Source organism: Hyperolius riggenbachi, chromosome 8 (assembly GCF_040937935.1).
Source record: "Hyperolius riggenbachi isolate aHypRig1 chromosome 8, aHypRig1.pri, whole genome shotgun sequence".
Lineage (NCBI taxonomy): Eukaryota > Metazoa > Chordata > Amphibia > Anura > Hyperoliidae > Hyperolius > Hyperolius riggenbachi.
Genome location: NC_090653.1, coordinates 265,254,708 through 265,269,452, shown reverse-complemented (window position 1 = coordinate 265,269,452; position 14,745 = coordinate 265,254,708). Strand labels below are relative to the sequence as shown.

Below are 14,745 nucleotides of genomic sequence, written 5' to 3'. Positions count from 1 at the left end.
TATATTTATTACTATTTTTGTTTTATTTTTTGTTTACAAATCCCCTCCCTCCCCCCAGCCGGCCAATCACGGCAATCGGCTGTCATAGGCTTCACGGCAATCGGCTGTCCCCAGTACAGCACTGCTGCTGATCGCAGCACTGTAGAAGTAAACACACGGCGGTTTCGCCGTGTAACAACTTCGCTCGGAGACTGAAGGCGGAGCTCAGCCTGTCTGACGTCTTCTTCGGTCCGTCCCTCGACACCTCCCACGATGCGGTCCACGCACATCACGTGACTACAAACACTTCCTCCTTCAACCCGAAAGGAGGAAGTGTTTGTAGTCATGTGACCGCCGCGTGGACCGCATCGGGGGAGGCTCCAGGGACGGACCGAAGAAGACATCAGACAGGTAAGCTTGAACCCCGCCCAGCCCGCACAGGTTTACTGGGAGATATCCAGATAGCAACTATCCGGGTTTCTCCCGAATCCGAATTTGAGCATCCCTGGTCCGGACCATGTCAGCCACGTACCTACCATATTTTTAACTCTTTCAGGCAGAGGAAGAAAAAAAGGAACACAGCATAGTTATTTGTGTGCTCTACATACCCATGTCTATCTCATCATGTCACATGTCACTTCGGGTATCCTTTAATATTGCGTTACAAGCGAAAAGCGGTAATCACACCAGTGGAAATATTAAATTAAATTATTTATTAAAGTAAATAAATATGGCAGCCTCCATATCCCACTCATTTAAGGTGTCCTTGAGGGGCCCTTCACGTCAAGGTAGTACGATATTTTTACCGCACCCCATCACCATGCAACGAAAGTCTGTGGAGACTTTCATACTGGGACGTTACGGCGCGACGGAAGTGACTTTTCGCTGCATCCCTGAAGCAGGTCAAGAACTACGGTAACGCTGCGGTGCTGCGAATTGCGGCAATCTATGTCGGCCCAGAAGTCATGTTAGTCTATGGCGACACGTGCATTTGTAAAGATTCACCAACGCGACATCGTGGCATGCAATACGCTTCTGTGTACTTCTGCATACCCGAAGCAGGAAGTGACAGCAAGTGCACGTTACTTCCTGCTTGGCCGGTAACCAGACAGGGAACACTACGCAATAAAGCGGTGTACCCTGAAGGCCTGTTTTTGATGGTGCGATGCGGTGAATCAGCGCGACGCACCACATCGCTGACGCTGGTTTCTTTTAAACCTTGCAAAAGTAAATTTATGATAATTTAAAGAAAACCAAACAATTCCACAATCGCAAAAAATGCAGCTCACGTTAAAGGAATTTAAGGATCACTATAAATGAAAAATTGTAACATTTAAATACATTTGTACACAAACTCATGAGAAATATATTTCTCACTCATGCAGTATAAATACATTTTCTCCTATGCAGCTGTTGCTTACAGTAGGTAGTAAATATCTGACAGGTTTTGGGTTAGTTCATCTCCTCATGGGAGATTTTAAGTATTTCCTTTATTGTTAACAAATGCACTCCATGGAAAAGGATTAATACAAAGATGCCATGCTCCCTACTTGCTTCCATACTATTTTGGCAGTTGGACTGTGCCACTGCCATACAGTAAATGCTTTTAAAAATAAAGAAGAATAGGAGAATCCCCCACAAGGAAATGGACTGGTCCAAAACCTGTCAGATATTTTTTTTGTGTGTGAGAGACAGCAACACGGGATAAAATAAATTTATAGTGCATTTTACACTGGAACAAATGTACATTTTAGACAAATGCATTTTAATTTTTTTTGCGATAGTGGTCTTTTAAGTGTTACATTGGCAAAGTAAACTTGTATTACATTACATCCCAAAGGGCTGGGACCCACGAGGGCATTTTTTGGCAGGGTTTTCGGATCACCAACAAACGCCCGCAATTCCAAAAAAACACTTTGCCAATGTATTTAAAGCTGGGGAACCCAAATGAGCAAATCGGATTAGAGTTCATCGCGAGACATGCCGCATTTTGTGCGCATTTGCGCTCAATGCTACGTATTGAAGTGCTGCAAAATCGATTTGAAAAGTGATTTTGCAGCCATTTGGGGGGGGGGGGCGAGCGTTTGTTAGTTTAACTTTCCTGGTGGTAAGCCTGAGCCGAGCTCGGGCTATGCCGCGCAGGAGGATCTCAGCCCCATTTAAAGTGCGATCGCCCGCACGCAGCGGCGGAAGAGGGCCCCCCCGCCAGAGCACTGCGCTGCCCGGACCAATGAGTTCCAGGCAGCGCTAAGGGCTGGATCGGAGGTGTAGGACGTCAGCTGACGTCCATGACGTCATTCCGATCGTCGCTATGCCGACAGGAGAAGACAAACAGGGGAACGTGTTATATACGCGTTCCCCTGTTTGCTATTGATGCCGGCGACGATCGCACTAGAGGGACACATGTGCCCTCTAGTGGTGTTTCATGTAGCTACCACTCTGGTAGCTTTACATGAAACAAAAAATAAATAAAATAAAATTTATTTCTGCCTATTTGGCGCAATTAATGAACCGCCAGGAGGGTTAAATAAAGTTATTTATACTTCCCGGGTGTCCCGATGTCTGGCTTCCATCCATAGCCCCGCCCCCAAGCAGAAGAGGTCACAGGCGCTTCTCTGATTGGTCCTAGAGAAGCACCTATGCCTGGAAGCCGGACAACTAGTAAGTATAATAAAGTTTATATATATATATATATATATATATATATATATATATATGTATATATGCTAATTGGAAGCGCTGTCTGTACAGTTTACTATACAGCTCTTCAAAATCGCAAGTGCAATCACCCTAGGAATCGCTGCTGCAATTTTAAAGTGCTGCAGAGATTCCTAATGGGTTCCAGCCCAAAGAGAGAGAAACAGAAATAGTCTATTTCAGAGGGAGACAGTGATACAGAATGAAAATAACAAAGAGAGATGCAGAGGGGAGGACAATGCTATAGACAGTCACAATGTACCTGAATAGAAGAGCCTGACTCTGCCTAGGCAGCCACATGCAGTAACACACCAGCTACAGTAGCAGCAGACGCCTGTATCACCAGCACTTGTGGCAGAGCCAGTCACTCTGTAAGATAAGATGCCCGAGCACCATCAGTCAGTCTTCTCTCTCACTCCATACATCAGGCATCACAGGAAATCATTCAAAGCTTGCATTGCTACACAGGATGTAACAGAGAACTGGCGTTATGGCATGTGCAATCGCTGGGGAAGTAACAGGGCAAGATAACTCTGAGCGCATTGTTCCTGTTCAATGGCTATGGTAGTAAGCAAGGCTTCATGTATGTACAGCACACATGTCTGGCGTCACATCAGTAATGGAGAGACATACAAGTTACCGAGACCCCCCAAGGTCAACTGTCTGGGACTCGCTCCTAATGATCCTAATGTGCTCATTTCGCTTACACAATTACAATAATACGTAATTACGATTTGGAAACTGAATGGATTTCAGGTAATCCATTCATAAATTTTGCATATTTCACATAAATACGAATGCGGCCATTGTAAAAAAAATGGCCGCAAACAAGAGACCAGTGGGAACAAGTAAAAGAAAAAGTTGCCAAAAACACCTTATCGTTTTTAAGAAAGGAAATTTTAAAATATTTAAAGAATTTTTTTTTTAAACTCTGTGACATTACATTTTGCTGCAGTACACTTAAAGAGAAACTCCAACCAAGAACTGAACTTTATCCCAATCAGTAGCTGATACCCCCTTTTACATGAGAAATATAATGCTTTTCACAAACAGACCATCAGGGGGCGCTGTGTGACTGATTTTCTGCTGAAACCCCTCCCACAAAGAAGCTCTGAGTACCGTGGTACTTTTGGCAGTTTGTTACAATGTAACAAGGCTCACAGACAGGAATTAGCTGTTTACAGCTGTCTCTAACAGCCAAGACAGCTAGCAGCAGCTACATAACCTGCCCACAGTAAAAATGTCACCATCTAATAAATGTCAGAATGTAAATCGGGGAGAGGAAAGATTTTACAATGAGCAAACATTGACTAAATCATTTATACATAATTATTGTAAAAATGAAGCACTTTTTTATTACATTATTTTCACTGGAGTTCCTCTTTAAAGAGGAACTCCAGTGAACATTTTACTGTTGGCAGGTGATGTAGCTGCTGCATGGTTTTTGGCAGTTGGAAACAGCTGTAAACAGCTATTTCCCACAAAAGTTCAAACTTTTCTTGTGGGAGGGGTTACTCTTTAAAGAGGAACTGTAGTGAAAACAACATAATGAATAAAATTGCTTATTGTTTATGATATTTATTTATAGATTATTTAGTCAGTGTTTGCCTATTGTAAACTCTTTCATCTCGCTGAATTATATTTTCAAATTTATCACTGGTGGTGACATCTTTAGTTCTGCCAGGTGATCTGTACGGAATGTTTATTACTGAGAGTTCTATGTACAGAGGTAGATGCTGCTTGCTTGGCAGTTGGAAAAGCTGTTATTTCCCACAATGCAATGAGGTTCACAGCATGGCTGTGGAGTCGGAGTACTTTTGGGTACCTGGAGTCCAAGTTGGTGGTTTCTTAAACTGAGGAGTCGGAGTTGGATGATTTGTGTACTGACTCCACAGCCCTGGTTCACAGACAGTAAACTATCAGGACCATGGTCATGACATCACACACAGACCACCCTGATGATCTATTTGAGAAAAGGTAAAGATTTCTTGCAGGAAAGGTGGTATCAGTTACTGAGTGGGATGAAGCTCAATCCTTGATTAAAGTCCCTCTTTACATATATACTATGTTCCTAGTTCTGCATACACATCTTATACATTTTAAAGCAAAACTGTGACTTTTAGGCTGGTTTCATAGTGGGACGTTACAGGCGCAAGTTAGAGCAGCCTGTAACACACCCCACCGCACAGCAATGTTCACAGTGCCCACGTTGCGTTACTCAGTAACGCTGCGCCATAACAGAACGTACTGCATGCAGTACTTTATAAGCGGCAGAGCCGCGTTAGACTGTTTGCTCATGCTCAGTAACGTTGGGGAGGAGCGGAGAGCGGCCAAGCACATGGCTAGTTAATATTCACTGCACTCAGTGACGTGCAGTGTTTACTTCCTGGTGCGGCCTCACTGTGCGGCGATTGACCGGGCGGGACCACGTGATGCCGCATGCGTCCAAGAGTACGCATCACGGCATCACGGACGCCAGAGTGAGCTGCACAACGCGGCTCACTCTGACGTCCACATTAGAGAGCACCAGGCGTTGTGTTAGGGGCACGTTATGTGACCATAACGTCCCCTAAAACGCAATGTCCTGGTGTGAAACCAGCCTAAGGCTTGGTTCACACGGGTGTTAAATACATGGTCAAGGCATTAGTCGCTCAAGTACTGTCCATTCAGATGAATGGGCAGCGCTTTTTAAATGTCGGTACTGACGTTTCCCTTTGTTTACTAAAAATGCTATGCTCAATCCTGTCAGTTTCCCATTATTTGCTTGCTGCTTCGTGTTTTGACCCCCGCATGGGGAATCAGAAGTGGCGAGTGTAGCGGTTTCCGAGTCCTCATGCGGGTGAATGGGTGCGCTTTTTACCCCGATTGAAAAAAACCCCCATGCTTTAAAAAAGCGCACCACAACGCACTGAAATGTGCACTAAAGCGCAAACAAATGCATGCGGTTTTTTATCATGTGCTTTTACACATTTCTCAATGCACCCAATGTGAACGAGGCCTTACCCTTGTGCATGGTGCACACTATAGCATTTTTTTTTTATAGTGGTGCCCAGATTCTATGCTTGGCTGAAATTGCCTGCTTCATGCACATGGTAATTAACCTCACTAGTTGGCAATTTTAGTTTTCCATGCAGTGGTGGCTGGATAGAGTACTGGTTAAGGGCTCTGCCTTTGACATGGGAGACCAGGGTTCGAATCCTGGCTAGGTTAAGTACCTATTCAGTAAGGAGTTCAAGGCAAGACTCCCTAACATTGCAGGGTGGCCTCCTGAGCGCGTCCCAGTGGCTGCAGCTCTTGAGCGCTTTGAGTCCGACAGGAGAAAAGCGCTATACAAATGTTCAGATTATGCAGTAAGAGCCAAATTAACATTTCACAAAATATTTGGTAAAATCAGCTGTTTTCTGCTTCATCGCATGTGGTTACACTTAGGGCAGGTTTCCACTGGGGTGCTGCATCCATTTCCTAATCGGACCCGGCTCCCCTGCTGTGGGAAATCCTGTCTGAATCGCTATACCTGTGCCATGCACGACTATGGGGACTCAGAATTGCCATAGTCGTGGGATTCGGATGCGTTCAGCGGAAAAATGCAGCCAGCAATATTTTTTTCTATTGCTCAAAAACAATTCGGATGCAGCCTATTGATTTCAAAAGGCCCTGCTTCTGCATCCAAAATGATGTGTGGAAAACTGCCCCGATTCAGGGGTAGTGCTAGAGAATATAAAAGCGCTTGCTAATGCGATGCTATGGTTTTTTTTTACAAAATCACATGGCTCCAGTGTGAACACCCACATAGGATAACATTAGCTAGAGCTTTTAAAATCACAAGCGTTCAGAAAAGCTCTAGTGTGAACGAGCCCTTAAAGGATACCCGAGGTGACATGTGGCATAATGAGATAGACATGTGTATGTACAGTGCCTATCACACAAATAACTAGGCTGTGTTCCTTTTTTTCCTTTCTCTGCCTGAAAGAGTTAAATATCAGGTATGCAAGTGGCTGACTCAGTCCTGGCTCAGACAGGAAGTGATTACAGTGTGACCCTCACTGATAAGAAATTCCAACTATAAAACACTTTCCTAGCAGAACATGGCTTCTGAGAGCAGGAAAGAGATAAAAAGGTTCAATAGTTCATGAATTTTAGCTCTGGCATACTTCAATGAATGTGTCATTGAGCAAAAACAATAAAACAGTTAAAACTTAAAAAGTAGATTTAAACATAAAATAAAACTGTAAAATATTTTAAAAAGTTATTTTTAGGAGAAGGAAGATGGATACAATTGTTTATTTCATTAGTTTATTTTCGCCTCGAGTGTACTTTAAAGAAAAACCGTAACCAAGAATTGAACTTCCCAATCGGTAGCTAATACCCAATTTCCCATGAGAAATCTATTCCTTTCCACAAATGGATCATCAGGGGGCTCTTGATGGCTGATATTGTGGTGAAACCCCTCCCACAGTGTGATGTCAGGACCATCACATTGTGGAAGCCTTATTGTATTGTGGGAATTAATAGCCGTTTCCAACTGCCAAAAAAAGCAAGCAGCATCCCCTTCCACTGACATTACCTACCAGCAGTAAAAATGTCACCATGGGATTAATGTCAGAATTTAAATCAGGGAGAAGAAAGATGTTACAATGGGCAAACACTGACTAAATCATTATACATAATTATTGTAAAAATGAAGCACTTTTTTTATTACATTATTTTCACTGGAGTTCCTCTTTAATGAATCAAAGGGAACCGGAGATGGGCCGTGTGGGTGTATTTATACTTACCTGGGGCATCCTCCAGCCCCATTAGGAGCGTGGGGTCCCTTGCCTTTTTCTTGTAAATATCCCCGAGAGCTCGGCGGGGGTTCGTGTGCGGCCAGGCCGCTCATGCGCAGAACCGTACCCCTGGCCGTGTCTGGCCAGATAACCGAGGGGAATTACAAGAGAACAGAGCAGCCGGAGAGGGACCCCCCACACCTAATGGGGCTGGAGGAAGCCCCAGGTTAGTATAAATACACCGATATGGCCCATCTCGAATACACATTGTGCACAAACCCACCTTCTGTGTGCAGTCCGCTCATATACATCCTCTGCAGCCTATCCATATGCAGCTGGCCCTTCCAAAGATATCCCCCCACAGGCAGTGATGTTTTAAGATATCTGACCCTGAGCCCCCTCTTTCATGTGCAGCCCTCCTCTTTCATGGAGCGTGGGCTTTCATTGTGGGGACTGGGTATGTGTAGATAAGCAATGGAGCAGAAGAGATAAAAGCGGAGAAACTAGTGTTGCAAAGCCAGTGAGGGTCGCCATAATGAATCGTGTGCCAAAGCCAAACAAGCGCAGGCTGAGAACAGAGAGTGATGTGTGTCAGGCTTCTATTTGCTGAAGGTTCATCAGGGTTATCAGACTCCTATAATCCAAGAGGGAGGATTCCATGTAATGTGTTACCAGAGCATCTTGAGACATTCCCACACTGGACATAATCTCCTTATCAGATGCAGAAACTCTACAGCACATGTCAGCAGACACCTAAAGCCTCGTACACACGCCTGACTAAAGTCGGGGCGAGGCAGCCGATTACGACAGCCTCAGCCAATAGTCATGCGTGTGTACAGAGGACCCCTGACCAGCGACAGCCACCTGGCAAGTGATCTGCCAAGTGGATCAAATTGGCAGATCGGTGGCCAATTTCTTTAAAGGGTACCCGAGGTGACATGTGACATGATCAGTGTTCCCTTTAATTACTGACACATCTAAGTTATACAGGTTCTGGGGCTACTTACACATAATCAGTGCCTAAACTGCATCTACCTGGCAACGAAACCTGTAAATTTCATATGTGTCAGTAATTAAAGGGATGAGTTGGCAACACTGGACATGATGAGATAGGCATGTGTATGTACAATGCCAAGCACACTAATAACTAGGCTGTGTTCCTTTTTTTCTTTCTCTGTCTGAAAGAGTTAAATATCAGGTATTTAAGTGGCTGACTCAGTCTTGACTCAGACAGGAAGTGACTACAGTGTGAGCCTCACTGATAAGAAATTCCAACTATAAAAACACTTTCCTAGCAGAAAATGGCTTCTGAGAGCAGGAAAGAGATAAATAGGGTGAATAGTTCATAGATTTTAGCTCTGGCGTACTTCAATGAATGTGTCATTGAGCAAAATAAATAAAAAACAGTTAAAACTTAAAAAGTAGATTTAAACATAAAATAAAACTGTGGAATAACTTAAAAAGTCATTTTTAGGAGAAGGAAGATAGATACTTTATTTTCGCCTCGGGTGTCCTTTAAAGACGACGCTCCCCCACATGCTAGGTGATATCACGCATGTGATATCTAATAACTAATAATAAAATAATAATAATAGTGACGCTTCGTCCCCCTTCTCCCGGATAGCAATAGAATGCGTTGTCAGCTACATAGCTGACACACATCTGTACAGGCTGGCCTAGCGATGTCGCTCAAAGAGATTGGGTCCTGCAACGGGCAACATTCGTTGTTCGGTGTGTACGCACCAAGGCTGTGTTCCCAATTGAGCTGAGAACAAACATTTTTTGTCCTTTCTCCGCTCATTGCAAAACTGCCAGTGAACGGCTCTTTTTTTTATAACTAGGAGCCCTTCAGACTTGTCAGATTTGTGGGATCCGTTGCAGTAAGCGGGCCGCACTTCTGTGCAGTCTGCAGCACGGTGGCACAGTGGTTAGCACTCTCGCCTTGCAGCGCTGGGTCCCCGGTTTGAATCCCAGCCTGGTCAACATCTGCAAGGAGTTTGTATGTTCCCCCCTGTCTGTGTGGGTTTCCTCCGGGTACTCTGGTTTCCTCCCACACTCCCAAAAACATAGATAGGTTAATTGGCTTCCCCTCCCCCCCCCCAAAAAAAAATTGGCCCTAGACTACGATACATACACTACACTAATTAAAAACAATGGTGCATAAACCAGCCTGGGGCCCCGGGAACTCTCACTGCCCGGGGCCCCAGAACCAGCATCTAACACCATATGTGAGCGCAGCCAAGACCTTGGAGCTGCCACCTCCAAGGCCTGTCTCCTACTGCTCTAAAAACTTACCAGACACACAATTGGAGAACCTCACTCCCAAACAGTTCTCTGCTGCTTTATAAAGCCTGCAGGCTGCTTATAAGCCAATGAAAAGTGCACACATAATACACCTAGCTTGCAGTGATAATCAAGCAAAAGCTGAGCAAGTCAGCCAATTAGTAGGAGAGGGCTTCAGTTGCATATAGACAATGGCTATATGACCAGCAGGGGGCCCCCTGCTCAGCTTTTGCTTGATTATCACTGCAAGCTAGGTGTATTATGTGTGCACTTTTCATTGGCTTATAAGCAGCCTGCAGGCTTTATAAAGCAGCAGAGAACTGTTTGGGAGTGAGGTTCTCCAATTGTGTGTCTGGTACATACACTACACTAGACATATGACTACGGTAGGAATTAGATTGTGAGCCCCTCTGAGGGACAGTTAGTGACAAGATAATATACTCTGTTCAGTGGTGCGGAAGAGGTTGGCGCTATATAAACACTAAATAATAATAAATAATCCTGGGCAAGTGGATGTGTCCGCATCTGCCCCGGGCTACAGCCACACCTCAGCGGACCATCGGAGCTACACTGTCCGCTCCCGCTGGCCACATGTGATCCGACGCAAGTGGGAACTGAGCCTAAAGGTCGACCAAGAGACCGGTCTCTCTGAGCAGAGGGAAAACCATTTTTGCCTTATTCATCTTTTTCATTTGGCTGGACTAAAAAGAAAACCCATCCTCCTAACCAGCAACTGTCACTACAGTTATTACAGTGCCTAAAAAGGTCTGGGTGCCACGGACATATGCTGTTGGCAGGCCCTGTAATGCCAGCCCTGGGAGCTTTCAGGGAACATACTTTCACAGCAGGGGCATATGCCCCCGTGTAGCTCTGCCACTGCCAAGGACCCCAAAAATGACTGGTTAAGGGGGATAGGAATGTCAGTGGCAGGGTTAGGAATGACAGGCAGTACATATGAAACTTGACCACCCCAAACCTCTTCTTTTTTTTTTTTTGGGGGGGGGGGGGGGGGGGAGGTTGTTGTGCAGGAACCTTTTTCCTTTGATACAGCCACAACTGAACAGGATAACAAGCTATGCCAAATACAATAATATGGGCAAACTATATGGCCCCATGAGATCACACTCGACATTTGAATGCTGCCCTCTAGGTCCTTCCAAAATGCCTGAACAATGTATCCCAGAAGGAAAAGCTTAAATGCCTGTGCACACAAGTCCTTGATGTTTACACTGGGGGTGGATGGTGTTGAGTGGCTGGATATTGCCCTGCCTTATTTAAAGTGAACTTGCTGAACTTTCTGCTTTATTTAGAGTGAACTCAGTAAACTTTCTACCTAAGAGGCACAATGTGCAACCTCACACGACATACACACCGTCATTGGTCTAAAAAACAAACTCTGCCCAGCAGCAAGATGAGTTTTGGCAAAGCTATATAAACAGCAGCAAGGCACTAGAACTCCATTTGTTGCCTTGCTGTGCACCATACAGGCCGGAAGCATCCCCTGGGCGTGGAGAAGACATGATCCTCGATGCAAGGAATGCAGGTTTGAGAAATGCCAAAACTGTATTAATTTTTTTCTGTTTTTTTTAACACTGAAGTTATTAAGGGCCTAGCCCACACTACAAATCGCAATCACTAGGCGCTTTTGTTAGCGATTTTGTTAACCTCCCTGGCGGTTTATTTATTTTGCCAGGGAGGCTGAAATGGGGTTTTTTTTAAATAAAAAAAAAAAAATTTCATGCAGCCAACTGAAAGTTGGCTGCATGAAAGCCCACTAGAGGGCGCTCCGGAAGCGTACTTTCGATCGCCTCCGGCAATCGAAAGTAACAAGATAGGCCGCAATGAGCGGCCTATCTTGTTTCGCTTTCCTCGTCGCCATGGCGACGAGCGGAGTGACGTCATGGACGTCAGTCGACGTCCTGACGTCAGAGCCGCCCGATCCAGCCCCTAGCGCCGGCCGGAACTGTTTGTTCCGGCTGCGCTGGGCTCGGGCGGCTGGGGGGACCCTCTTTCGCCGCTGCACGCGGCGGATCGCCGCGGAGCGGCGGCGATCGGGCAGCACACGCGGCTGGCAAAGTGCCGGCTGCGTGTGCTGCTTTTTGCAGAATGCAAATCGGCCCAGCAGGGCCTGAGCGGCGACCTCCGGCGGCATACCCCGAGCTCAGCTCGGGATTACCGCCAAGGAGGTTAAGCGACAAACAGGTAGTGCACTCTTTGACTTGAACCGAAATGTCTTTTAAAGCAAATTTGCCAGGGCCCTAAACGATAGCGATTACGATTCAGCAAAGTTCCAAATTCTCCCGGCGATTGCGATTTTGCTATGCAATGCACTGCATAGCAAAATCGCGGCAAAAATCGCTCCGCAGCGCGATTGTGATTAAGTAAAAAACAAATTGCGGTAGTGGAAATTACCTACCGCGATTCCTGTTATTTTACAAACTTTAGCGATTTAAAAATCACTAGCGGTTTGCGATTCTGCATCGCAATTGCCGCTAGTGGAAAAGGGCCGGTTCTCAAAATCACTGATAAACGTGTTTTTAAAGCGATTTGCTCTTTTTCCAATATCTTGCAAAGAAACGCAAACACTCAGAAAATTGTGCAGGACCCACGTTTGCGATTGGAAAGAAAGCTCATCGCTCATGTGACAACACTCACATTGGATTTCATTACACAAGCGCTTTTAAAAACGCTACTGATTAAGGAAAATCTCAAAAACGCTCATCGTGTGAACAAGCCCTTATGCTGGGCATGCAAGGCTCGATTTTGCCGTTTGATTCTCCCGCTTCATCGATTCCCGCTCGATTACGCAGGCGATTCTCTTATCGTCCACTCATTTTTCTTATCTTTTTCCATTGTGTTCAATCGAGCGGCGAAACAATCGGGCGGGAGATTGGACGTATCGGAAATTATTTATCAAGCCATCTAAATGGCTCAAAAAGGAACCGTTATTCCCAGCAACAGGCCTGGGACCCACTTGAGCGATTTCAGCAGCACTTTGAGACCACCTAGTGTTTCCACCCCCTTAGATTGTAAACCTCTGGCGGGATCCTCCCTTCCCTAGTGTAATCTACAGGATTGTGTGCTCCTTTCCTAGGCCTGACAGCCTAAGATAGCCTGTACTCGTATTACTGGGCCTACCTAACCAGCCCATATCGCATGATCATGTATTTTGTACCGTTTGCCTTGTATAACTTTGTTTTATGTTGTATAACCTTGTTATGTCTGTCATCCTTGTATCACTGTATATATGTATTGTCCAGCGCTACGTAATATGTTGGCGCTTTATAAATAATAATAATAATAATAATAACAGACGACCGCTGGCAATCGCAAAAAGCACATTGCTGGTGAAAGTGAACACCGCATTTTTGAAACAATTGCGCTCCAATACAAAAGATAGGAGCGCTGCAGCGATTTTGCAGTGACTTTGTGGGCAATTGTGAGTTTTAAATAAAATTTAAAGTAAATGTAAAGGCAAAAAAAATAAAAAATTAGATTCTCACCTATGGACAGGGAAGGCTCTGGATCCTATATAGCCTTCCCTGCCTTCAGTTGCTCCCCTGGTTCCAGCGTTGTCACCCCCGCTGCTGTGTGTACTCGACCAATTGGTCGAATACACATCTGTGAGCCCTCGGGAGGCTTTCGAAAGATTTGTGTCCCGGAGTGCTTCTGATGATGGGCAGCACCAGTACAGAGCCACCCGTCTCCAGAAATACTGTTTTCTCGAACGATCATCAGGTTGGGTCTGTGTGGCTGATATTGTGGTGAAACGTCTCACACAGTGTGATGTCACAACCCAGGTCCTGACAGTTTCCGGTCTGTGAACCTCGTTGCATTGTGGGAAATAATGGCTTTTTCCAACTACCAAGCAAGCAATGTCTCTCTCTGAGCATAGAACTCTCAGTAACGAACATTCCATACTTATCACCTGGCAGAATTAAAGATGTTGCCAGATCAGGGAAAGGGAAGATTTTACACAGGGCAAACTCTAGGTAAATTATCTATAAATTAATATTGGGGGAATTTTTTTTTTATTAATTACATCCTTTTCACTATAGTTCCTATTTATTTCCAGTTCAGCGGCCGTGTGAAGCCCCTCTAAAAGGTGGCCACTAACGATCCAATTTCTAGCAAACAATCGTTCGAGCGATCAGATTCTGATTAGAAGTGAAATCGTTCACTACACTATCAACAAACCAATCTTTGCTTCCCATCTATCACAACCAACAAGAAAATCCCAATTTTGGTTTGACAAAAATCCAATCGGATGACTATTTATTTATTTATTGTATTTATAAAGCGCCAACATATTACGCAGCGCTGGACATTAGTTTAGGTTACAGACAATATTTAGGGGTGACATACAGCAATATGACAATACAGGAATACAAGAAAGACCAGATCACACAGCACAGTAGGGGCTTGATTCACAAAGCGGTGCTAACTGTTAGCAGGCCTGTGAAAACCCCCTTAGCACGTCTAAACAAGCTTTTCGCGCATAAAAGTTTACGCGCGCAAAACTTTATGCGCGTAAAACTTTACACGCGTACTGCACAGAGCGCAGGGCGCTCCGCGCGAAGTGCCCATTAAAGCCTATGGGACTTAGCGCGCGTAAAACTTTGCGCACGTAAAACTTTGCGCGCGCAAAGTTAGCGCGCGATCTGATTGAGAAATCCGGTGCAAACCTACTTAGCACCCTGGTTAGCGCGTCTAAAGACTTTAGACGTGATAAGTAGGTTAGCACCGCTTTGTGAATCAAGCCCTATGAGTACAAGGTAATGCTTAGTCAGTCACTGGATGGAGCATGGAGATTAGACAAGTTAGGTTCACTCAGATGCATAGCATGGGTGCTCAGTAATGGAGGTGCATGATCAGGTAGGACACAAAAGGAGGAGGACCCTGCCCAAAGGCTTACAATCTAGAGGGAGAGGTAGGGACACGAAAGGTAGGGGACCAGAGTTCAGTTGCGGGTTTAGAGCACTTGTGAGGGGGAGGGGGTGGTAGGCCAGAGTGAAAAGGT

The 14,745-nt window shown here is 45.1% G+C and overlaps 1 protein-coding gene across 2 annotated transcripts in view; it reads right to left on the bottom strand.

Annotated features, from left to right (window-relative positions):
- Positions 1-14,745, bottom strand: part of PTPN18 (protein tyrosine phosphatase non-receptor type 18) — a 220,565-nt gene that overhangs the window by 199,023 nt on the left and 6,797 nt on the right. The window contains exon 1 of one of the 2 annotated variants that reach the window (XM_068248794.1): positions 2,939-2,954. The exons of the other annotated variant lie outside the window; for it this stretch is intronic. The gene's annotated coding sequence lies outside the window, so the exon portion shown is untranslated. Of the gene's footprint in view, positions 1-2,938; positions 2,955-14,745 lie in introns of those variants that run through there. 2 annotated transcript variants of the gene reach the window in all.